General features: G+C 47.1%; 1 pseudogene; it reads right to left on the reverse strand.

Moving 5' to 3' along the window:
- Nucleotides 1-13,168: 13,168 nt before the first annotated feature.
- On the reverse strand, nucleotides 13,169-14,274 carry LOC144324983 (vomeronasal type-2 receptor 26-like; annotated as a pseudogene).
- Nucleotides 14,275-25,995: the final 11,721 nt, after the last annotated feature.

Consider the following 25,995-nt stretch of genomic DNA (forward strand, 5'->3'; position numbering starts at 1 on the left):
GGTAAGAGCCTGAGATCTCGGTTGATCTCCTGGATGGTGAACAGGAAGGAGAAGATGTGCCAGTAGAATGCAAATGTGTCACTGCAATGAATGGACCAATTTAAAAGACTGAAACCCTCTTCACGGGTGAATGATAACAAAATATTATCCACAAAGATTAGTCTCTATTAAATTATCTTATTGCATTTATATCCATTCATTTTCTACCCATTATACAATAAAGATTTGGAGATTTGTTCTCCAATCCAGGAGTGTAGACAGAGCAGGGACGCGGACTTATAAAAAATATTGGGGGGGCCCGGGAAAGCTCATGAATAATAAATAAGCTCATGAATATGCAAATAAAGTGGCGCCGCCTCCTCGTGAGCGAATAGGGGAGAGCGTGCTGCGCCTATTAATCAGCTCCAAAGGAAATTGGGTGGAGCTTTTGCTCGGGAGGGAGGGCAGGAGGCATGCAGCCCGCTCCTCCCTGTGCATTTTGGGCTGGGGGAGGGGCGGCGATGGCGCTCTGCTGGAGGGGTGCCGGAGATTATTGGGGGGGCGGAGCCCCCCCAAACGAATTTTTGAGGGGGCTCGGGCCCCCTCAAGCCCCATGGAGTCGGCGCCTATGAGACAGAGTAAGGGGGGCTGTACACATTTCCCAGCTCTTATTCAGAAGGAAAAATGGGGGTCAAGTAGGGGTGTGTGTGTTTTGTCCAGGGTGACCAGTGGCTTAGTCCAGGATATGAGACCAGGATCTCAAAACATCTTTACTTAGAAATGAGGATGAGAGAATGAGAGACAAGAAGAAGGAGAAGTAGGAGGAGAAGGAGAATGAGAAGAAGAAGAAGAAGAAGAAGAAGAAGAAGAAGAAGAAGAAGAAGAAGAAGAAGAAGAAGAAGAAGAAGAATTGCTCATGTTTAAGAGATCTGACTCCATAGCATGGGAGTCTCCTGGCTTTTATTGTTTTATTTCTTCATTTTGTAGAAAGCATATCTGTCAGGGGCTCAGGAGCAGAGGCACAGGGGAGAGAGGAAATGGAGAGCGAAGGGGAAGAATCTGAGGGCAGCGTAGGGGAGTATGACAGTGACCCGAGAGATTCCATGAGCTTCTCCAGCGAATCAGAAGATTCCCAGAAGGGGGCGCCGATGGTCAGGGCAAGGGGGGTCCCAGGGGGGACGCACCAGAAACAAGGGGCCAGCGGGGACTCCCAAAGCAGCAGCGGGAGAGCAGGACCAGCTCCCCCACCAGAGCGCAGTGGGGGGGAAGAGTCCCATGTGTCAGGGCCAGCGTCTCCTCCAGCAGGGAGAGAAGATGAGTCAGGGCTGACCACGCCTCTATCGGAGAGTGGGGGAACGGAGGGGAGGTCAGATCCAGCTAGCCTCCCCGAAGGGGGAAGCAGTGACAGGAGCAGTGTAACGGTCAGGAGGAAGGTTGCCGGCTGGGCGCGCGCGCCAAGTTCGAATGTACAGGCGCGCGGGACAGCAGAAAACCCGGATTGGGAACCAGGTGCTAAAGCCCGCCGGAGGCAGGGGGAAGACTCAGGGGACTCAGCGTCAGAAGAGTCTAGGAAGGGCAAGACCCCAGCGGACAGGCGGAACCAGAGCAGGAAAGAGCAAAGGAAGAGGTGGAGCAAGGCTAGAGTCTTAAACTGGTGTCTGGGGGGAGGAGATTCAGACGGAGCTTCGGCGGTCTAGAGTTTGAGACGTAGAGCTGCGCGCCGCGGCTGTGAAAGCGAAACTGAACTTCAATAAAGACTTTTGTATATAACAATGAACTGGCGTTGGTCCTTTGTGAGCTGGGACCTCGGGCAGCTCTGACAATATCTTTCCCTCTCTTCAGCCTACAAACATCACCCAGAGAATCTTAACATTTCATTCTCAAAACTGCTGCATCTCTTAAAGGCAATTCTGACTAGGCAGTTTATAAATTGTACCAATAGAATAGTAATAAATCTAATCTTGGAACCTTGGAAACTGCCTGAGTTTCATGCCAGCCTCACCTCCTTCCTGCAGGTGGGAAACTTCAGGGGATCCCTTTGATCCCTGACCAGATTCTCTTGCATTCTTGTGTCACCAACCTCCAAAACCAACCCAGTAGCATAAGAAGGAGAGTATTTTACTAGGGAAGATGCAAGGATATGAAAGAGGCTTTGGGGAAAATCTTTTCCTGGACTCCAACTCCCATCAGCCCCAACCATCAAGGCCAAGGGTCGGTCAGGCAAGAGGGGAGTTGTAATCCAGCGATCTCTGGAGGACCCCAGACTCCCCAGCCTTGAGAAATGGGCTCTCTCCTTCAGAGATAGGGACTAGGGATGCTTAAGGATTTTGACATCCCTCTGTAAAGAATTACTTACTCCACAATCCTGGTGAAGGGTGTCTGGGAAAAGACATAGGGATCATATTCTAAAAAATCTTTTGGAGATACGATTCCACCAATGAGAAAGTCTCCAGGCTGGTAGTAATTGCGAGCATCAGTTTGATCTCTGATCAGATTCAAGGAGCATTTTGCCTTCTGATTCACACAGACTCCTTGGGAGCAAATTAGCAGCAGGAGCAGCAGGGATCTCATCCTGGCTCTGCCTCCTTCACATCTGCTACGTGTGGCTCCTCTTCCTTCCTGACCCAGCCAAGCAGGAGAATCACAAGACCAAAGCTGCAGTGGCTTTCCTGGGGTGGGGTGGGGGGCTCACCTCTGGCTACCCTCTCCCTTCCAGCCCTTCACCTGCTCCAAATCCTGACTCACTCTGTCTCCAACACAGGATCTATCATCTGCAACAACTTCTTCTTTTTCACTCACGGTACAAGTAATAATGTCATGCTGTTGGTGCTTCTGATGCAATCTCCAGAGATATCTCTTGGGCTTTTAGAAGATGAAATCACTATGATTTTGATAATTATAAGTGGAAGAAATCTCACCTAGACAACTTTCTGGCGTCTTGAATCCTCAAGCAGCAGCTGCAGAGCTGGAGGAAAACATGTTTGCAATGCTGCTCTAACATTTGGCATAAATCAAGGGGGGGCAGAGTTTGGCCTGAAATTTGTGCACAGGACCTCCGGAGAGAGACCTGCACCTGGATCTGACCAAAGGCCCAGCTACTCCAACACCCTGTAGCTCACAGTGGGAAACTAGAGAAGCAGGACAGGAGGGTCCCAAGGGAACTGCTCACACCTTCTCAAAGAATTGGGGTGCTGAAAGCTTGAAAAGGCTACAAGCCCCCAAAGTCCCGCTCTGCCTCCACAGGGGAGAGGACTGTTGTGCTCAGGTCCAGTCAGGGCTTTTCATGGAGACATTGGGTTGTTCACTGTGAGAACAGGATGAGGAATGACAATGAGCCATTGGCCTAAATGAGCCATTGGACTCCTCCATCATAAGCACCGTAAATCGTAATGCCTTGTGAACTGTTCTTCTAAAATTTGGCTGCCCAGATAAATTTGTGAACTTCATTCGGCTCCTCTGTGATAATGACAGGAACAATAGCAGAAAACAATGGCTCTCAAAGTGAACCATTCACAGTGGGATTGGGTGTTAAACAGGGTTGTGTTATTGCCCCAGCTCTATTCATTATTTTCATTTCTATGATCCTACACTTTATTGATCCCACCCCAGCAGAGTAGAAATCATATATGGAACAGATGGAAAGCTCTTCAATCTGTAACTTCTGTCCTAGAGCTTCAGGATGCGGAGGACAATGCGGTGTTTGCACACTCAGAGGATGACCTCCAAACCATCCTAAATATCTTTGCAGAAGTTTACGAAAAGCTTGGCCTATCACTCAACATAAAAAAAACCAAATGCTGCACAAACCAGTACAAAATATCCCCTCTGCAGCGCCACAAATACAGTGGTGCCTCGCAAGACGAAAATAATCCATTCCGCGAGTTTCTTCGTCTAGCGGTTTTTTCGTCTTGCGAAGCAACCCTATTAGCGGCTTAGCGGCTTAGCGCTATTAGCAGTTTAGCGGCTTAGTGGCTATTAAAGGCTATTAGCGGCTTAGAAAAAGGGGGGGAGCGAAAAAAATCGCAAGACTCGCAAGACGTTTTCGTCTTGCGAAGCAAGCCCATAGGGAAATTCGTCTTGCGAAGCAACTCAAAAACGGAAAACCCTTTCGTCTAGCGGGTTTTTCGTCTTGCGAGGCATTCGTCTTGCGGGGCACCACTGTACAACTCAATGGTGTAATGTTGGAAAATGTCGATCACTTCTCCCACCTGGGCAGATACCTTTCCACAAGGGCCAACATTGATGCCAAAACACAGCACCACCTGAACTCTGCGAGTGCGGCTTTCTCCTGATTGAAGTGCGGAGTGTTTGAGGACCGGGACATTCGCAGGGAAACCAAAATGCTTGTTTACAAAGCTATTGTACTACCAACCTTGCTTTCTGCTTGTGAAACATGGACCACTTATAAATGCCATCTCCAACTCCTTGAAAGATTCCATCAACGGTGTCTTTGAAAATGTTACACATCACTTGGGAAGACAGGCAAACTAATGCCAGTGTACTGGAAGAAGCAAAGATCACCAGTGTCGAAGCAATGATTCTTCAACATCAACTTTGTTGGACTGGTTGTTCGGATGCCTGATTTTCATCTTTCAAAGCGACTACTCTATTTCAAACTTAAAAATGGAAAGCATAATGCTGGCGGTTAACAACAGAGGTTTAAAGACTGTCTCAAGGCAAATCTAAAAAAAAAAAAAGTAGTATAAACACCGACAACTGGGAAACACTGGGCTGCAAGTGCTCCAATTGAAGAACAGCCTTTACCAAAGGTGTCATAGGTGTTGTGGGTTTTGAAGACGCTCGAACTCAGGCCGAAAGACAGAAATGTGCTAAGAGGAACACACGCTTGGCAAACCCACGTATTCCACTCCTGCCCGGAAACCTGTGTTCCCACTGTGGAAGGACATGTGGATCCAGAATTGGCCTCCGCAGTCACTTACTGTTACACGCATGTTCATGGAAGACCATCTTACTCATCTATGAGGGATTGCCAAAGAAGAAGAAGAAAGGTCAGACTCACCATAGCCTGTTGGGAAACCCAACTCCTTAGTGGAATGTGACCCAGGCTGAACAGATAGACTGCCAACCAAGTTTGAATGTTAAAGGGACATGTAAATTAGAACTGCCATATGTCTGAAATTTCTCGGACATAGCCAGAATTGGCATTCAGAAACAGAGTCCGGGTGGAAATTGCTAAAATGTCCAGGAAAATACAAACATATGGCAACCCTCACTGCGAGAAGCCAAGTAACAGGGAACCAGGCAAAGGGCCTTCTCGGTGGTGGCACCCGCCCTGTGGAACGCCCTCCCACCAGTTGTCAAAAAGAAGAAAGACTACCAGACCTTTAGAAGACATCTGAAGGCAGCCCTGTTTAGGGAAGCTTTTAATGTTTAACAGACCACTGTATTTTAATATTTTGTTGGAAGCCGCCCAGAGTGACTGGGGAAACCCAGCCAGATGGGTGGGGTATAAATAATAAATTATTATTATTATCATTACAACCCATGCCAGTTCCCCAGAGTCCCGTCCCCCCCACTGGGCTGCAGTGGCCCCCCGAGACCTGGAGGGATTACCGTATTTTTTGCTCTATAAGACTCACTTTTCCCCTCCTAAAAAGTAAGGGGAAATGTGTGTGCGTCTTATGGAGCAAATGCAGGCTGCGCAGCTATCCCAGAAGCCAGAACAGCAAGAGGGATTTCACTGTGCAGCGGTCCCTCTTGCTGTTCTGGCTTCTGAGATTCAGAATATTTTTTTTCTTGTTTTCCTCCTCCAAAAACTAGGCGCGTCTTGTGTTCTGGTGCGTCTTATAGAGCGAAAAATACGGTACATACCTCCAACATTTCTCCAGTGGAAAAAGGGAAACCCAGCCAGATGGGCAGGGTATAAATAATAACAATAAAGTATGGGCGGCTCCCAACAGAATATTAAAAGCACAATAAAACATCAAACATTATCCCTAATGATCATTTTACTATTTATACCCCAGCCATCTTACTGGGTTTCCCCAGGCACTCTGGGTGGCTCAGGGGGTCAGATAACTCCATCCCCTCGAACATTTCTGCAATGAAAATAGGGATGTCCTAAGGGAAAGTGGGACATTCCGGGATCAAATCAGAAACTGGGACGGCTTCTCTAAATCAGGGACATCCCTGGAAAATGGGGACACTGGGAGGGTCTGGGATGAGGAGTGGGAGCGACTTCTCCTGTTGAACTACCACCTGAGTGGGAGGAACAGAGAAAGTGCTTCTGGGACCCCGAGTTCGAGGGGCAAGAGGGGGAATATCCAGCCTTGTCTTTCCCCTACGCCTGAAGGTTGGGGGGTCGGGGTCTAGCCAGGGTTTCTGTCCCGGGTGAAGCCTCCCCAGGGGGGCCACTGAGACTTCCAGCCTGGAAAGCCCGGCTGCATGGCTCTTCCCACTGAAGACGGGATCCCCTGTGGGTTTGCTACTGTGCGGGAGAAAGAGATTCTGGAGGGGAACGGAGGAAGAGAATCCGCTGGACTACCAGGCACGTCCAGATCCCAATAGACTGCAATCTACTGTTACGGAAAATCTGGGTGCGTAATTACCCTGCCACCCAGCTCGTCGGACTAAGTCCGCGGGTCCCTGCGAAGAAGAAAAGGAGCTCAGCCGGACGCAGGAGCAAACTACGAAGATCCAAGTTTATTGCGCAACAGGTTCAAGACGAGATTGAACCCCGAAGATGGGGCGACATAAACTTTTAAAAGTTCCCTCCGAGTCCCAGAATACAGTGCAAGAAACGTCATGAATACATTATGGGAAGGTTGGGTTTCACGGGTTACATCACGAATATATTTCGCACGTCATGAATATATTTAGGAAAGGTGGGGTTACATTAATTAACATTTGAGATAAGGGAGGGGGGAATATGCAGAGCGAGAGATATACATAGGTAAACATTTATTGAGTACCGGTGGTGGCGAGACAATGGGTCAGAGATATGCATCGTCTGCCACCTGGTATTGCCCGGAGGAAGGGTTAGGCGAAACGATCTGACAGGATTAAGAAGTTCCTGTGTACGTGACCTGTCGCTTTGGGGATTATGGAAGTAGGGGTAACATCATGGAGTCCAAAGGGAGCCGAGTTGAATGACACCAAGAGCGAAGAAATCGGAGTTATGGTTGATTTTATATCAATTTCCCAAGGTTTCTATGCTTTCCGACCCATTCCGTACCGTTGATCAAGAGCGGAAACAGAATGGATACATTGTAACAAGAATGGATACATTGTAACAAGATTTTGACAGTTTTACGAGGTCCCTGGTTTCGGATCCATTGTTCTCGCAGTGGGGGGCCGTCAGCAGCTTGTCAGGAGTGAAATGAGGCGTGCAGTAGCTCCCTGAGCTAGCCTCTGCAGGGCGAATGCATGGCTGTGATTGGCTAAAGCGCGGCTCAGTATAGTGAATGGGGATACAGTATGATACGGTCTACTCACGTTAGGAATAGGGCGAGAGGAAGGCATAAGAAAAGATGGGGGCTTAGAGACTTCCGGGTTGACGCGATCGGCTAATGGCGGATTCCCTCCGAGCTCCGGAGGGAATCGGCTCTGCTGAAGACGGGTCTTGCCGTGCCGGCGACACGGGGACCCTCAGAAACCACAGGCGCGGATGCCTGTGGACTTGGTGACTCAGTGGGCACCTTAAGCGCCCTCCCTGACCCACGAAGAGCCTTTTTAAAGGCTATGGAGAGGGTACGGAGAGTGGTGTGGTGCTGGGAGTAGACCGCTACTTCAGTGGAGCGAAGCCGCGAGCCATGGCCGGAGAGCGTTAACTTTCTTCCCGAAATTTGGACTGGAAACAAAAACCTGTGAGTACAGGGAATTCGGATTTTAAAAATTCCTACCTTTAATTTGGTACGACCGGGGGGATGTGCTAAAGGGAAGTCCGCACCCCCCTATCTACAAACGATCTAAAGCAAGGATCGGAGAACTAAGGTTGAGAGAACAGTGTGTTTTTGATGTTTGATAAAAGTTATTCCAAGAATTTGATAGAAGAAGTTTTTTGTGCTGGAGAGAAGAGAGGAGCGTTAGAAAAATTTGTAACCCCCCCCCCCCGAACCCGGGAGCGTCCTGCGTGTGAGTCCTACGAAAAAGAATAAGGAGTTTGACAGCTGTCAAAGGAGCTGTCAAACGGGTGGACAAAACTAAGAATTGAATTACTTAATATCTCTCTGGACTAAAGGTGTTACATTTTACTAGAAGTGGTTGGAAACAAAGTAATAATAATAAAAAAAAACAAAGTAATGGATTGTTGGAAAGGAAAGTAACTTAACTGGAATCCCCCTAGGGGGGATTTAGTGACATTGCAATGGCTGCAGAGGGAAAATTACTGGCAGAAATTGAAAGAGCCTTTTTTCTCGTGGGAATTTTGCAAGAACAGAGTATGGCTATGAACAAAGAACTCACGACCTTGATCTCTAAAACAAACAACCCTACTGATGGAACAAAGGACTTGACTGGGGAAAAATCTGCAGCTGAATCAGAAGTGACATCTGTGGAACTGATGGAAAAGGAGGAAGGAGGGGAGAAGGTACTGGCAGAAAATGCCAAGCAGAAGTCTATGTTGTCAGAAAATGAAGCAGAAGATTTTTGGATTACAAATCTGGGAAAGGTGAGAAGGATGAGAAAAGCAAAGGAGGAAGTCTCTGGACTTTTTGGAATAATGGATTTTAAAAGAGCAAAGAAATATGATTGGGACTTCCTCTTCCTTTCTGAGTTTGAGTACGGGAGACCTATGGCAGATCTCTGGCAGCAAGTTCTTTTAACTACTTTGGACGCAAGAGAAGGAGATGTGGTTGTGACAGATCACCCTCGAAACCTGAGGTCCAACAAAAAGGACTACCAACAAAACCGACAGAGAGAGACGGACAGAGATTTAAAGGCCTCGGACATGAGGAATCCGGGCTAGGAACTGTATGGGTGGATAATTATTTGGGAAGGGACGGAAACCGGGGTAGGGGGGGAGGGGGAGAGCAGAAGTTGGAAAATTTATGACTTTTGTGTTTTGTTATTTTGATTTATATTTTAATATAAAAAAGGGGAAATTTGTGGATGAGAAATTAGGTCGACCTTAGAAAAAAAAAGATTTGATATTAATAAGAGAATGGGATAAGTAAAATGTGACTTAGTTAAAAGAATTAAGTTCAAAAACAACAGATTAGGTTAAGGGAAGGGATAAAAACTTGCTGAACTAACTTTGGAAATTGGGATGTATGGGGGGGGGGAGTCAGGGAAAGAGGGATAAGAAAGTAAGGATTTGAAATTATACGTGTTTTGTCTTTGTCTTTTTTATGTGTGTGTTGTCTTTATAAAATTTGAAAACCCAATAAAAATTTATAAAAAAAAGAAAAGAAAAGATGGGGGCTTATTTCGCCCGTATAAAGATAGGAAAGAGAGCCTTTTATTAACAAGGCAGGGGTATAGTGTGGTGCTTGTGTAATGGTGTGGGGCTGAGGGTTCTTAAGCAGAGCTGGGCACTGTCGAGGTCATCACCTCGGGCCCCTTCAGAAGGCGGTGGGGGAGGATGGGTACCCCCCCTTGCTCCTTCCGTATCACTACACGCAGTATTAAAAAAAACTTGGCAGTGATCTACCCATTGTAAAACAAACAAACAAACAAAAAACTGGCAGTGATCTACCCATTGAAAAAAAATCTGGCAGTGATCTACCCATTGTAATTAAAAAAACTGGCAGTGATCTACCCATTGTAAAAGAAAGAAAGAAAGAAAGAAAGAAAGAAAGAAAGAAAGAAAGAAAGAAAGAAACTGGCAGTGATCTACCCATTGTAAAAAAATCTGGCAGCGATCTACCCATTAAAAAAACTGGCAGTGATCTACCCATTGTAAAACAAACAAACAAACTGGCAGTGATCTACCTTTTTTTTTTTTTTTTTTTTGAAGCGAAAGTTGTTGGGCTTTTTTTTGGAAAGGCAAAGTTGTAGAGCTTTTTAAAGGTTGCCAGAGTTGTTGAGATAATTTCCGGAAGCTGAAGTTGTTGAGCTCTGCCGTTCTCTGATCCCTTTCAGGAGCTCAGCTTGAGTCCTCTCACAGGCTCTGTGTGATCCACCCGCAGGAGAGCCTTTTCCCTGCCCCAGGCAGATCCCTGGCCAGCCAGGACTGTGAGCAAAGGGCCCTTCCTGCTTCAGACTCACAAAAAGCATTTCTTCACCTCACGTGGAACCGCTGTAGCCTTATGAGGCTTTGCCCTCGGGTGGGAAAAATATTGCGCCTGGGAAAGGGAAGTGGGAGTCATCAGACACTCAAGGAATAGTTTCGGAGAAAAGGCTTTTATTTCTACCATCCATGAACTGGTAGAAGGAGCAAGTGTGATAGTCCACAAAAGCATGCACGAAGTTCACAGTCATGTGCACAAGCCTATATACCCCTTTCCAGTTCCCTCCTCCTTTCTCCTCCCTCAGAAGTCCTGCCCCATGTTGAGGTTCCTGAGCATGTACAGAAAGCTGTCTTGGGACTATTGTGGACTCTTGGCAGGAAAGGGGGTGAGGGGGTTTTCAGAGTGTTCCCGTTGTTTCATTCTTGTGCTTTGGCATGGTTCCCGGAGAGAAAGCAAGTTGCAATGCGGTTCTGAGAAAGGCCTGAGAAGACAATGGGCTCTGTTCTCTACCTTGTTGCAATCTTTTGAGTTACAGCAAGCGGAATGTTTCTGATGCTTAGCTAATGCCTTTTAGCTGCTGAGAAAAATGATTTTGAAAAGCTCTGAGAAGCTTTGAGCCTGCTTGGGGGGGGAGGTGACTTCGGGCCGAGGTGAGGTCACCTGTCCTCACCTTCCTTCACCGCAAAGGACTACAAAACTATTGTTTCCTCAAACGAGTAATCAGACAAAAATAAAACTTGTGATGCTTACTTGGGAGTAAATTTACACGCCAAAACTCCTTGAAAGGGTTTGCACAGAACAAAGAGTGATGGGTGGCAAAAAGCCTCAGAGAGAGGGGGGGGGGGGACATTTTAAAAGGAGACCAGAGGGTCTTGGCTGATCTGAGGGAAATGCCGTCTTTTAAGGATCCCATGACCAATTAAATCCCATTTGAAACCTGACCTCAGATAGACTTTTACTGCCCCTGGAAGTTCTCCTTTGGACAAACATTTTGCTTTGCCCAAAAGGGATGCTCACTGCCCCTTTGCTCCCAGGCTTCCTTTGTACTCAGATGATATACGTCCCTTTTACGCCCTTGACGGATAAACGTGTTGCGGGGTCTTTGTTTGCGTGTGTATGGGCAGAAAGACGCACCCAGGGGTGCCCATCTGGGCCTTGGACCCCGGGGACAGAAAGCCCCCTTTCGGCCCTGGCTTGCCTTGACTCTGGTGGGACGAAGGAAGCTGGTCCGGGGGTCAAACTCCCCTGAGGGAACCCTCCGCCTCCGAGGAGAAAAAGGCCCTATTATTATTATTATTATTATTATTATTATTATTATTATTATTATTATTATATTATTATTATTATTATTATTATTATTATTATTATTATTATCCCTCTTAGGCCTCAGAGAGGGCCTTTCCCTCCTCGCTGCCTCTTCTGGTGCAGAACATGGAGGATCCCCCCAGGCCTGGCATCTCCAAGGGTCGCGGCCTCCTCCATTGTGCCAACATGGTGAGGAGAGAGGTGCCCCCTGAGGCAAAGCCACCCTGGGCGCAGATGCCGAGGGAGGGTGGCCGGGCGGCCAGACACCCCAGGAGCGCTGGCACCCAAAGGTGCCACCATCATTCAGCCGGGAGGAGAGCGCACAGAGGAGCCACGAGGCCCACAGGGGCTGCCATCACATCTCTACAAAAGAAAATGGCGTTTCCCGCCTTTTTCGGAAAAGGGCGGGAAAGGCCTCCTCCTGGCCCTGCCATCTCTCTGGGCTCCTCCTGGGCCGGCCTGGCCAGGGGGGGAATCCAGCTGCCCCCAAACAATGGAGGGAAAGAGAAAGAGGGAGAGAAAGAAAAATGAAGGAGAAGCTGGGAGGAAGGGAGCAGCCGAGAGGGAAACTCAAGGGGGAAACTCCCTCAGGAAACCGGGCGAAGGAGAGGCCCAGGCCCAGGGGAGTGTTAGAATTCCTGCTCCATGTTTGCAGTCATGGGATTGTTGCCTTTCACATGACATTATATGTTTTGACTCCACCGAGTGGGAAGGGACGGAAACAGTGTGTTTGTGTTCCTGTGTTCCGTGAAGTGGACTGTTGTCCTTTGATGCTGGAGAGAAGGGGAGCCATGTTGCAGTGCTCCCTGTGTGTTCATAGGTAGATAAAGTAGATTAGCCAAAATGCTGAGTTGCTGAGGTCTGCCATGCGCATGATGCGCAAACTCTGCAGATCCCTAAGTGTGCCGGTGTCTGTTGGCATCGGTCGCTGTGATGTTCGGGCAGAAGAAAGCTTTTGAAGCTCCCAAACGATCGGCCAGGAGGGAGGGAACATGCCAGTCGGGCAGGTGTCTCTGCCAGGGTCCTACTTGAGTGTAGGCTGAACTCCTGGCAGGGAGAGCCTCACCAAACCGGCCCCCCAGGAAGGCTTTCTCCTTCTCAGACAGAGAGACACAAAGACCCCGCCATCCCGGGCTGCAGGTGGGAGAGCCTGCCTGCCCCCCTCAGGAATGGCGGACACCTGGCATTGGACCGGGCAAATCTTTCAGAGACAACGTTGGCGAGATCTCTCAGAGTTGGAGATGGCGTTCAGAAGTGGTCCACGTTTCACAAGCAGACACTCAGGTTGGTAGTAGAACAGCTTGGTAAAGGTGCATTGCGGATTCCCTGCAAATGTCCTCAAACGCTCTGCGCTTCAGTCAGGGCCAGTTTGAGGTTGGATGCGGCCCTCAGGAGCTCCTGAAGGGAATTGGGTCCTTTCTATGTCCAGCTGTCCTTTGCCCACAACAAATTGTTGCTTTTTTGTGTGTTGAATATATGCTAGATGGTCATTGATGGATCTAATGCATGGGGAGGCAACCTAAGACCCGGGGGCCTTGTTTTTTCAGTGCACCAACAGCATTCCTAGTCTAGTCCAGGAATAATTTTAAATAAAGTCCATTCAGCATTGGTCAAGGGGGGAGAGCAAAGTAAAACCTTGTTCAATTCCTTGTTGAGCATAAATCAAAAGCCTCCCTGCTCTTTTCCAAAGTAGCAAACAGAAAAACATAACAGTGGCTATGCACGTCTCTTTCATTTTGAGGAGAGGGCAAGAAGAAAGAAGACCATTTGAAAACCACAAAAGAGCACAAAGCACCTTGTCCCCCCCCCCCTCCTTTCCTTTCCTTTGCTTTTGGCTCAGTGGTTTGGCTCCTTCAATCCGATGCCATCTTAAGTCCTTGTTCCCAGGTGCTCCTTTGTATTCAGATCAGGCCTCAGCACAATAACGTAGCACTTGGGGAGGAAGATGCAGCCCAGGAGCCCAGCAGGAGGCCAACATAGAGAAGATCTGCACGGCCACCATGTACTTGCCCTTGGTGCTCAGGTAGGTGGGCACAAAAGACACCCAAACACTGCAGAAGACCAGCATGCTGAAGGTGATCAGCTTGGCTTCGTTGAAGGAGCCAGGCAGCTTCCTGGCTAGGAACGCCACCGTGAAGCAGATGGCAGCCAGGAAGCCCAGGTAGCCGAGGGCAACATAAAACATGGCCACAGAGCCTTCATTGCATTGCAAGATGATCTCTTCCGCCTGGGAGTGCATGTCGGGCTCTGGGAATGGGGGAGAAGAGCCCAGCCAGATGGTGCAGATGAGAACTTGCACAGCAGAACAGGAGATGACAGTGGAGTTGGCCAGACTCTTCCCTAACCATCTCCTCACCCTGTTCCCTGGCCTTGTGGCCAGGAAGGCCAGCACCACCGTGATGGTCTTGGCCAAGAGAGAAGAAACAGCAACGGAGAAGATGATGCTGAAGGCCGTTTGTCGGAGAAGGCAGGTCGCTATTCTTGGTTGCCCAATGAAGAGGAAGGAGGACAAACAGGAAAGCAGAAGGGAGGCGAGCAGGGTGTAGGAGAGGTCCCGGTTGTTGGCTTTGACTATTGGGGTTTCTTTGTATTTAATGAAGATTCCTAACACAATGCCTGCTGTAGAAGATAAGAAGAGGACAATGGAAGCTAAGGTGATCCCCAGGTGGTCTTCATAAGCCAGGAAGGTGATAATCTTGGAGACACATTGATCTCTGTCCTTGTTTGGATGTTGATCTTCTGGGCATTTGGTGCAACGATCTGCATCTGAGGAAGAGGAAAAGAGTGGCTTCAGCATCCCTTACATCCATGACCACCTGCGCTCCGGAAATAGGAATGTGTACAGAGGTAAAGAGTGGCAAGCAATTCTTTGTTCCTTTTTTGCAAAGGGCAAAAATGCTTCCTCTCTTGTAATCCTTCTCACCCACCTTCTTGGTTGGACATGGTTCCTTCCGCACATGGATCACAAGCATAGCAGCAAACAGGCTTTCCTTCTGGAACCACCTTTGCAAATCCAGGTTGACATATTTTGCTACACCTGGAACGAGGCACGGCCTAACCATGAAGATAAGAAGGTGCATGGAGAATCAATAAAAATGATACAGGGAGAGGGAAAGTAGGTGCATTAGGGGTATTTGTGTGTCTGGATTTCACCCACATGGTTTTGAAATGACCCAACAGGATCTCCTGTCCCCCTGACCCTGTCCACCTACTGCACAGCAGCACCCCTTTGGTTGGTTTGTTCATTTAAATTTTATATCACACATTTATATACAATTCAAAGTGTTGGTGCTAACCTTTAAAGCCCTCAATGAACTTGGCCCAGTATGCCAGAAGGAGTGTCTCCATCCCCTTTATCCAGCCCTGACCCTGAGGTCCTCCTCCGAGGGCCTTCTGCTAGTTCCCTCCCTACAAGAAGTGAGGATACAGGGAACCAAGCAGAGGGTCTTCTCGGTGGTGGCACTCTCCCTGTGGAACGACCTCCCATTAGATGTCTAGGAAATAAATAACTAACTTACTTTTAGAACAAAAAAAAATTCCTTCCAGTAGCACCTTGAAGACCAACTAAGTTAGTTCTTGGTATGAGCTTTCGTGTGCATGCACACTTCTTCAGATACACTGAAACAGAAGTTGCCAGATCCTTCTATATAGTGAGAAGGTGGGGAGGGGTATTACTCAGAAGGGTGGTGGGAATGGGTGATTGGCAATGGGTGATTACTTTTAGAAGGCAGCCCTGTACAGAGAAATATTAAATATTTGAGGTTTTATTGTGCATTTTTGGGAGGAACTGCCTGCTCCTCTTGTACCAATTGTCTGTCCAAGTGTCAGGTGCTGGTCTGGAGAGGAGAGCTGGAAGGGTCCCCATAGTCTGCTCAGCTCCGCTTGGAAGAAGAGAAGGAGTGGGAAGTCTGTTTAAGAAGGAGTAAGAGCTGCTTTAGAGCTGCGTGAAGAAATGCCTAGTTATGAGATGGGGGGGGGGAGTTAGAGAGCAGCCAGCAGAGATCTCCCTGGAGAGTCCAGAGCAGGCATCCCCAACCTGCAGCCCTCCAGATGTTTTGGGACTACAAATCCCATCACCCCTAGCTAACAGCACCAGTGGTCAGGGATGATGGGAATTGTAGTCCCAAAACTTCTGGAGGGCTGAGTTTGCCTATGCCTTGTCTGGAAGATCATCCCTCACCAAGGGCTCATAGGTCCCTACACATTCATGGATAAAGGATGCGAAGGAATATGACTCCTGGGACTTCCCGCAGAATTTCAGGATGTTCTTGGGGACAGAAGAAGAGGGACTCAGAGTAGCCAATGTCTCCCATGCATGAAGACATGGATCTTTTGTCGTGCAACCAGATGACTAAATAAAAAGCCATAAAATATGTACTATTTGTTCTTCTTGCCTCTGAGGATTCTCCACACCTGAAACCAGCTCTCTAATGTGGTTTTGCCAAACTTTAGGATTCGGGTAATCTACCACATGCCAAACCACAGGGTGCAAACTCCTGGGTGTAAGATTTGGGGTTTACAAAAAACCAGCCTACTTTGATGCTGTGGGGGGAGTGAGGACAGTGCAGAGAGGGGGAGAAGAGTTCCGGTTGCTGCTTTCTTTCCTTCCCAGGTGGACTGAGAGGGACCTGGCTGGGAAACATAGTCTGCCTTTTCTCAGGATGCCTGGGCGCTAGTGCATTCTTGAGCCACAAGATTCCTCTCCCCTCTCAGCTGCTGTGGCAAGAAGGAGCAGCGCTGGCAGCTGAAACTGGGGGGAAAGGACACCATTGGTCCCCCTTATAAGGTCATTTGGCAAAAGAGGCTCCAGGAAGAGGATGAGCAGGATCTCCTAGCCTTCTTCCTCGGTAACATCTCCTACCTTGTGAAACTTCTTAGGCCACTCAATGGCTTCTGGGTTGATGGTGAACTTGATGCCAGTAGATGCCTCTCTCCTTATACTGCCAATCTTCACTAGAGCACGAGACTTATTGGGAAACAACACCCAATTCATGATATCAAAGTCAGGAGGCAGCTCCCAATTCTCATCCAAACACATTGTGCCCCTGGAAGTATTCAAACACTGGATTTCTTTTAAGAAAAGGTGGAGCTGGAATGACAGGGAAAACAGCAGTATTTCATTGTTCCTCACTTGGAGCAAGGAGCTGTACAGAATAAGATTAATACTAATAATAAATATGACCAATACAAACGACAATACAATCATTTTTTTAAAAAAAAACCAAAATGCCTAACAGACACTTTGGTCTATTAGAAGTAGCTGAGAGAACATCATTTTCACAGATACCCCTTTCATTTCTAGTGAAGATTGAATTCATATAGCTCCGTTCATCCAAGGATCTGATGGTGGATTACAGCATAATTAAAATTCTTTATGTTGCTCTTGCACATGACATCTGGTGAAAGGCCTGTGTCAGGAACGTGGCTCACCAGAATGAAGGGGAAGAGTCAGACTTAGAAATTGAACTAAGTGAAAGAGGGACCGACTCTGCAGATGAGAGCTGGCTGACAGTCGACAAAAGGGCAGTTCGACACTCCCACTTTCTCAAGGAAGATACTGTTAGCTCTTAAGAAGAGGAAGAGTTGGAAGGCAGCCAGAGTGTTGCTAGGCAATCAGCAGATAAGCAGAGGTCTGAGACTATGTGAAGTGAAAGTGGGGAGGGCGAAGGCCAGCCTTTCAGTCCCCATTCTAGGAGACTGGATAAGATCAGAGGGCAACGGAAGGACAAGAGGGGAAAGGCAGGAGTTTGACGTCCTTCCGGCTGTGGGAGGGGTAAAGATTCAGACTGACCAACTATCGAGCAGGCGAGAAGCCGTGCTCTGGAGGTGTTTTGTTGAAAGCTGCTGGAGAGTCATTGCTTCTTGTTGGGGCTTGCTTGCTTGCCAGAGATCATTACAGGCTGTATTGCAGTGGAACAGCACCTACTTTTCACACCAAAGGCCTGTGCTTCAATCTCCAGTCCCTGCAGGCGAGGCTCTGTCTGAAAGCCAGGGGAACAAATCCCTGGAGGCAGCACTGAGGTTGATGAGCCAGTGATCTGACTCAGTATAAGGCGGCTTCCTGTGCTCCAAATGGTCATGCCTGCTCCAAGTAAAATGGTTCAATAGCTGCATTTCCTTTCATCACCATGAATGCTACACAAAGTGATAAGGAAAGGCCGTTCTTCCGAGGTTAGAGAGATTCATCAGCAGATTCAACAAGCATTTCATGTTTCCTAACTGAGCAGGTGCTACAGGGTCACTCCACAGAAGGCCTTCATAACCCCCACAATCATCATCTGATGGACTTGTTCATGCGCACGTCTTCTACAAGAGGTCTGGAGCGTGGCAACACAAGAACAGGCCTTTTCTGTGGCAGTTTGTGTTATTGTGTTATTTGGTTTTTTGTTATGACAGTTATCTTTTTGTAAGATGCCAAGATCACCAGTGTTGAAGCAATGATTCTTCAACATCAACTTCATTGGACTGGTCAAGCTGTGCGGATGCCTGATGATCATCTTCCGAAGCAACTACTCTTTTCCGAACTTAAAAATAGGAAGCGTAATGCTGGTGGTCAACAAAAGAGGTTTAAAGACTGTCTCAAGGCAAATCTTTAAAAAATGTAGTATAAACACCAACAACTAGGAAACACTGGCCTGCAAGCGCTCCAGTTGGAGAACAGCCTTTGCCAAAGGTGTCCTGGGTTTTGAAGACACTCAAACTCGGGACACAAGGGAGAAATGTGTTAAGAGGAAGGCACGCTTGGCCAATCCTCATTGTGATCAACTCCCGCCCGGAAACCAATGTCCCCACTGTGGAAGGACGTGTGGATCCAAAATTGGCCTCCACAGTCACCTACGGACTCACTGTTAAAGCCGTGTTTATGGAAGACAATCTTACTCGGCTACAAGTGATCACCGAAGAAGAAGAAGAAGAAGAGGAGGAGGAAGAAGGCAGACTGAAGGTCTTCAATGACTCCTTGCCCACAGAGATAGCAGCGTGGTTTTTGATGATAGCCAGACACAAGCTTGGCTGTCAGCTTTCACTTCTGAAAAGAAACTGAAAAGAAGCAATTAACCTCTGGTTGCCTTGAAAAGCTGGATTGTTGTTTTCCTACCCTGTGACTCAAGTGACTGCAAACTGAGAACCATCCTCTTGCCCAAACCATACTGCAGCCCCTTTATTATGGACTGCAAAGACCTCCCTTTCTTAATGATCTTTGGAATGGGATGATTAACAAGTGTTTCTGCGACTGTCAACAAAAACCAGTCCCTGTTGAATTAACTGTTTTATGTAATAAAGAGAAAGAAAGAGTAAAAGCAACAAAGAGTTGGATTTATTGTGTGGATTGAGAAACTTTTGTCTCACTCCTACTGTTATTCCACAGTTAGGACAATGGATTGCAGTTTGCAGAAGGAGGAAGGAAATACCTGCCATGGCTGAAGTCTTCCTTGTTCCCATTGGGCTCCTTCTCCCACCATCACCATCCGCTGGGGTCTAGATGAAAAGGCAGCATTTAAGGCCTGGGCTGCAGCTTGAACATTGATGTAAGTGCCATAGCTGTCTGCAGACAAGACTCTGTTAATCTCCCCTTGGGGCAAAGACTTCCGTTCCTCCTTCTCTCTGCATCTTATCCGGCCTTTTGGGGATAAAACATGCTTTGCATAGGAACAATTAAATGTTTCGTTCAAAAAATAGAAAAGAAGATTGGACAGTGGTCCATCATCACCACGTTTGGTGCTCCCTATTCTGGTCTTAATTGCGAAAGAGAGAGAGCCATGAATGTACTGGAAGAATGTACAAGGGAAAGTCAAGCTAACGCTGATGTCCTGGAAAGCTGTTGTGATCCAGACTTTGGCCCCTATTTCCTTCTCATAATACATACATATTTCCATTATTAATATGATTCTCACCGTATCAGTTACATAGCAAACAAATACCCTGGCTTGTCTCCAGTTGAAAAGAGCATCACTTGGGTTCAGCAGTTGCTTTAAATCCTCTTCTGCCAATATTTTTGACAAGGCAATGCAGATCCCTCTTCTGGTCATCAGAGGTGTCATAATGCTCACAAACCTTTCTCCACTGTCATTGTCTGCAGCCAAGAGACCAATCCAGTTCCATCTGAAATGGAGGAGCAACTCAACGATCCCCTGGTACTGACTTTCCTCTTTGGGGAGCATCTGGTAGACGAAAGGGAACTGTGTTTTATCTTCAAGAACCTGGGCTGTGAAGCCATAACTGAGCTGGTGAGAAAAGGAAAGAGTAATTGTTTAGCTTTCAGGGTAGGGAGTAGATAATTAGTAATCTGAAATGATTAATATCTAACCACAGTTGTGCTGGTGGAGCTAATGGGAGTTTTATTCCAAAACATCTGGTGGTTTCAGGAACTGTTCAGATGAGAAGAAGAGGAGGTGGAGACCCTCAAGGGTCTTCCAGGGAGGGGGCAGAGGAAGACAGCATGGAGCCAGGTTTGTGTTGGTGGAAAAGGACACAGCCCAGAAGAGGAAAAGAGCTGGGGAATATTGGGAGGTGAGGAAGAAGGGCAAGGTGGCAGATTCACCAGCCCTGAAGAGAGACAGGAGTCAGATGCAGTGGAGACAAGATCAGAGCCAGTTGAGACTAGGTCCCTTGGGAGCCTGCTAAATCTTCCTCCTTCCTCTAAAACCCGGCGTTTCACCCACATCACAGAGCAGAAAACGACCCAGAGGCAGAAGGGGTCCCTTGGCCGCCACCGTAGGCAGCAGGAGGGGTCTGATATGCAAGCTGGGGCAAGGAGGAGGGGGCACACTGGGCAACAGCTCCAGCCGGGAGGGAACATACTTTGTGGTTCTCTGTCTGTTTCGTTTGATACTAAGAAGTGAAGGGATAAAGATGCTCCATGCCTGCCTGGTTCCCCTTGCCAGTACTTTGCCTGTCAGCTCCCTCCCTGTCAGGTGGGGGCCAAGTAGGAAAAGGCTCAGTACATTCAAAAAAGAGTATGGATTTCATTCTATTTATTATATTTCTGTGTTGCTTCTCATTCACAAAAATCACAAAGCGGCTCATGGACAGCAAAAACGTAATAGAACATCACAAATGCAACATAAATCGTATAGAATAATTTACAAACCGTCAGCATTTACACTCTATAAAAAAAACTATTAACAAAACAACTCATAAGCTAAACAGCACAATTTCAACAAAAGTAACCTTATTAACAAAATACTACAGTGATCTCCTTCATGGATCACTGCCTTGCCGTGGCGAAGGGGCTTGAATAACTCAGAGAAGCTATGAGCTATGCCGTGCAGGGCCACCCAAGATGGACAGGTCATAGTGGAGAGTTTTGACCAAACATGATCCACCTGGAACAGGAACTGGCAAGCCACTCCAGTATCCCTGCCAAGAAAACTCCATGGACAAAGACAACAGGCATATAAAAGTTATGACGCTGGAAGATGAGCCCCTCAGGTCGGAAGGTGTCCAACATGCTACTGGGGAAGAGCGGAGGACAAGTACAAGTAGATCCAGAGCTGATGAAGCGGCTGGGCCAAAGCCGAAAGGACGCTCAGTTGCGGATATGCCTGGAAGCGAAAGGAAAGTCCAATGCTGTAAAGAAAAATATTGCATAGGAACCTGGAATGTAAGAACCATGAACCTGGGTAAGTTGGATGTGGTCAAAAATGAGATGGCAAGAATAAATATTGACATCTTGGGCATCAGTGAACTAAAATGGACGGGAATGGGCGAATTCAGTTCGGATGACTATCATATCTACTACTGTGGACAAGAAACCCGTAAAAGAAATGGAGTGGCCCTCATAGTCAACAAAAGAGTGGTGAAAGCTGTACTGGGATGCAATCTCAAAAATGATAGAATGATCTCGATACGAATCCAAGGCAGACCTTTTAACATCACAGTAATCCAAGTTTATGCACCAACCACTGGTGCTGAAGAAACTGAAATTGACCAATTCTATGAAGACTTACAAGACCTTATAGAAATGACACCAAAGAAGGATGTTCTGCTCATAATAGGGGATTGGAATGCTAAAGTAGGGAATCAAGAGATAAAAGGAACAACTGGCAAGTTTGGCCTTGGAGATCAAAACGAAACAGGGCAAAGGCTAATAGAGTTCTGCCAAGAGAACAAGCTGGTCATCACAAACACTCTTTTCCAACAACACAAGAGACGACTCTACACATGGACATCACCAGATGGGCAGCATCGAAATCAGATTGATTATATTCTCTGCAGCCAAAGATGGAGAAGCTCTATACAGTCAGCAAAAACAAGACCTGGAGCTGACTGTGGCTCAGATCATCAGCTTCTTATAGCAAAATTCAAGCTTAAACTGAAGAAAGTAGGAAAAACCACTGGGCCGGTAAGATACAATCTAAGTCAAATCCCTTATGAATACACAGTGGAAGTGAGGAACAGGTTTAAGGATTTAGATTTGGTGGACAGAGTGCCTGAAGAACTATGGATGGAGGCTCGTAACATTATACAAGAGGCAGTAACGAAAACCATCCCAATGAAAAGGAAATGCAAGAAAGCAAAGTGGCTGTCCAACGAGGCCTTACAAATAGCGGGGGAGAGAAGGCAAGCAAAATGTGAGGGAGATAGTGAAAGATACAGGAAATTGAATGCAGATTTCCAAAAAATAGCAAGGAGAGACAAGAATTGGAGATATGAAAGGAACATTTTGTACAAAGATTTCCATAATAAAAGACAAAAGTGGAAAGGACCTAACAGAAGCAGAAGACATCAAGAAGAGGTGGCAAGAATACACAGAGGAACTATACCAGAAAGAAATTGATGTCTCGTATACCCCAGGTAGTTTGGTTGCTGACCTTGAGCCAGACCTCCTGGAAAGTGAAGTCAAATGGGCCTTAGAAAGCATCGCTAATAACAAGGCCAGTGGAAGTGATGATATTCCAGCTGAATTATTTAAAATTTTAAAAGATGATGCTGCTAAGGTGCTACACTTAATATGCCAGCAAATTTGGAAAACTCAGCAGTGGCCAGAAGATTGGAGAAGATCAGTCTACATCCCAATCCCAAAGAAGGGAAGTGCCAAAGAATGCTCCAACTACCGCACAATTGCACTTATTTCACACGCTAGCAAGGTTATGCTTAAAATTCTACAAGGAAGGCTCAAGCAGTATGTGGACCGAGAACTCCCAGAAGTGCAAGCTGGATTTAGAAGAGGCAGAGGAACCAGAGACCAAATTGCAAACATGCGCTGGATTATGGAGAAAGCTAGAGAGTTCCAGAAAGACATCTACTTCTGCTTCATTGACTATGCAAAAGCCTTTGACTGTGTCGACCACAGCAAACTATGGCAAGTTCTTAAAGAAATGGGAGTGCCTGATCACCTCATCTGTCTCCTGAGAAATCTCTATGTGGGACAAGAAGCTACAGTTAGAACTGGATATGGAACAACTGATTGGTTCAAAATTGGGAAAGGAGTACGACAAGGATATATATTGTCTCCCTGCTTATTTAACTTATATGCAGAATTCATCATGCGAAAGGCTGGGCTGGATGAATCCCAAGCCGGAATTAAGATCGACGGAAGAAATATCAACAACTTCAGATATGCAGATGACACAACCTTGATGGCAGAAAGTGAGGAGGAATTAAAGAACCTTTTAATGAGGGTGAAAGAGGAGAGCGCAAAATATGGTCTGAAGCTCAACATCAAAAAAACGAAGATAATGGCCACTGGTCCCATCACCTCCTGGCAAATAGAAGGGGAAGAAATGGAGGCAGTGAGAGATTTTATTTTCTTGGGCTCCATGATCACTGCAGATGGTGACAGCAGTCACGAAATTAAAAGACGCCTGCTCCTTGGGAGAAAGGCGATGGCAAATCTAGACAACATCTTAAAAAGTAGAGACATCACCTTACCAACAAAGGTCCGTATAGTTAAAGCCATGGTTTTCCCAGTAGTGATGTATGGAAGTGAGAGCTGGACCATCAAGAAGGCTGATCGCCGAAGAATGGATGCTTTTGAATTCTGGTGCTGGAGGAGACTCTTGAGAGTCCCATGGACTGCAAGAAGATCAAACGCATCCATTCTTAAGGAAATCAGACCTGAGTGCTCACTGGAAGGACAGATCGTGAAGCTGAGGCTCCAGTACTTTGGCCACCTCATGAGAAGAGAAGACTCCCTGGAAAAGACCCTGATGTTGGGAAAGATGGAGGGCACAAGGAGAAAGGGACAGCGGAGGACGAGATGGTGGGACAGTGTTCTCGAAGCTACAAACATGAGCCTGACCAAACTGCGGGAGGCGGTGGAAGACAGGAGTGCCTGGCGTGCTCTGGTCCATGGGGTCACGAAGAGTCGGACACGACTAAACGACTAAACAACAACACAGTATGTATAATCTATGGAACAATATCAATACCCCCAACAAACCAGCAACCAGAAATGAACTGAGCACTCTTGAATTCATGCACCCAGTCTCCCCACCGCAGGACTCATGATCTCTCTCTCGATTCAGTTCACTAAAAGACACGTGCAGATCATGTCCATGGCAGCAGCTCAGGGCTGGAAGGTGGGGCAAGGCAGGTGGGAGAAGCCTTGGCCTGATGGCCAGCACATAGCTCAGGGTTTCCCCCCTTAACGCCCCCCAGGAGAAAGTAGAGTTTCCTCCTGTGTCCCTCCCTGCCCTCTGTCCCATTCATACCTGTGGGATTTTGTAGATGCCTGACATGGTGGAAATCTCCTTTGAGATGTCAGAATCACTCCTTCCAAGAACAGCCAGAAGGGGATTCTCTTCTCCGCAGCGATAATTGGGAATGTTTCTTCCGCCGCCTGCTAGCAGCTCTAGCATGGCATCTGAAGTCATCCTGGCATCAAAATAGTTCTCATAGAGGTTGTAGCCAAGGGTGAAGTTGGGTAAGAGGCTGAGATCTCGGTTGATCTCCTGGATGGTGAACAGGAAGGACAGGGTGTGCCAGTAGTACCTAGGGGACTCACTGGAATAAATGGATCAATTATAAAGACTGAAACACTATTTGGAGGCGAAGGGAAACAAACATAATATTATCCCAAAAGATTAGTATCTATTTAATCATCTTATTGCATTTATATCCAACCCTTTTCTATCCATTATACAATACAGGTTTGAAGATTTGTTCTCCAAACCAGGAGTGTAGATGCACACAGTCTCTTTCCAGAGACTAAAACAGAGTAAGCAAATGAATCTCCCTCCCCAAAAATTTGTGAAATACTGGGAAGTCGCTTCAAATGTTTTGCCTGTGCTTTTGCCTCAGGGATTTGGGTCCTTCAAAGGGGGGCTGTACACATTCCTCAGCTGTTATTCAGAAGGAAAAATGGGGGTCAAGTAGGGGGGTGTTTTGTCCAGGGTGACCAGTGGGTTAGTTAGGAGCAATTTGAGTTCAGGTGGGGAAGCACCAAACAACTCAAAATATCTGTACATAGAAATGAGAATGAGAGAATGAGAATGAGAATGGGAAGAAGAAGAAGAAGAAGAGGACGAGGAGGAAGAAGAATAAGATGAAGAAGAAGAAGAAGAAGAAGAAGAAGAAGAAGAAGAAGAAGAAGAAGAAGAAGAAGAAGAAGAAGAAGAAGAAGAGAAGAAGAGGAATTACTTACTCCACAATCCTGGTGATTGGTGTCTGGGAAAAGACATATGGATCACGTTCATAAAAGCGTTTTGGAGATACGATTCCACCAATGAGAAAGTTTCCAGGCCGGTAGTAATTGCGAGCATCAGTTTGATCTCTGGTCAGATTCAAGGAGCATTTTGCCTTCTGCTTCACACAAACTCGATGGGAGCAAATTAGCAGCAGGAGCAGCAAGGATCTCATCCTGGCTCTGCCTCCTTCACACCTGTTGTGTGTGGCTCCTCTTCCTTCCTGACCCAGCCAAGCAGGAGAATCACAAGACTCTTGCAAGACCAAAGCTGCAGCAACTTTCCTGGGGTGGGGGTGGGGGGCTCAGCTCTGGCTTCCCTCTTCCCCCCAGCCCTTTACCTGCTCCAAATCCTGACTCACTCTGTCTCCAACACAGGATCTATCATCTGCAACAACTTCTTCTTTTTCATTCACGGTACAAGTAATAATGTCATGCTGTTGGTGCTTCTGATGCAATCTCCAGAGATATCTCTTGGGCTTTTAGAAGATGAAATCACTATGATTTTGATAATTATAAGTGGAAGAAATTTCACCTAGACAACTTTCTGGCCTCTTGAATGGCTCAAACAGCAGCTGCAGAGCTGGAGGAAAACATGTTTGCAATGCTGCTCTAACATTTGGCATAAATCAAGGGGGGGGGCAGAGTTTGGCCTGAAATTTGTGCACAGGACCTCCGGAGAGAGACCTGCACCTGGATCTGACCAAAGTCCCAACTAGTCCAACACCCTGTAGCTCCCAGTGGGAAACTAGAGAAGCAGGACAGGAGGGTCCCAAGGGAACTGCTCACACCTTCTCAAAGAATCGGGATGCTAATCTGGGGAACCGGGTTCGCGTCTCCGTTCCTCCACATGCAGCTGCTGGGTGACCTTGGGCTAGTCATACTTCTCTGAAGTCTCTCAGCCCCACTCACCTCACAGAGTGTTTGTTGTGGGGGAGGAAGGGAAAGGAGAATGTT

This window comes from Podarcis muralis, chromosome 12 (assembly GCF_964188315.1).
Source record: "Podarcis muralis chromosome 12, rPodMur119.hap1.1, whole genome shotgun sequence".
In the NCBI taxonomy this organism is placed as follows: Eukaryota; Metazoa; Chordata; class Lepidosauria; order Squamata; family Lacertidae; genus Podarcis; species Podarcis muralis.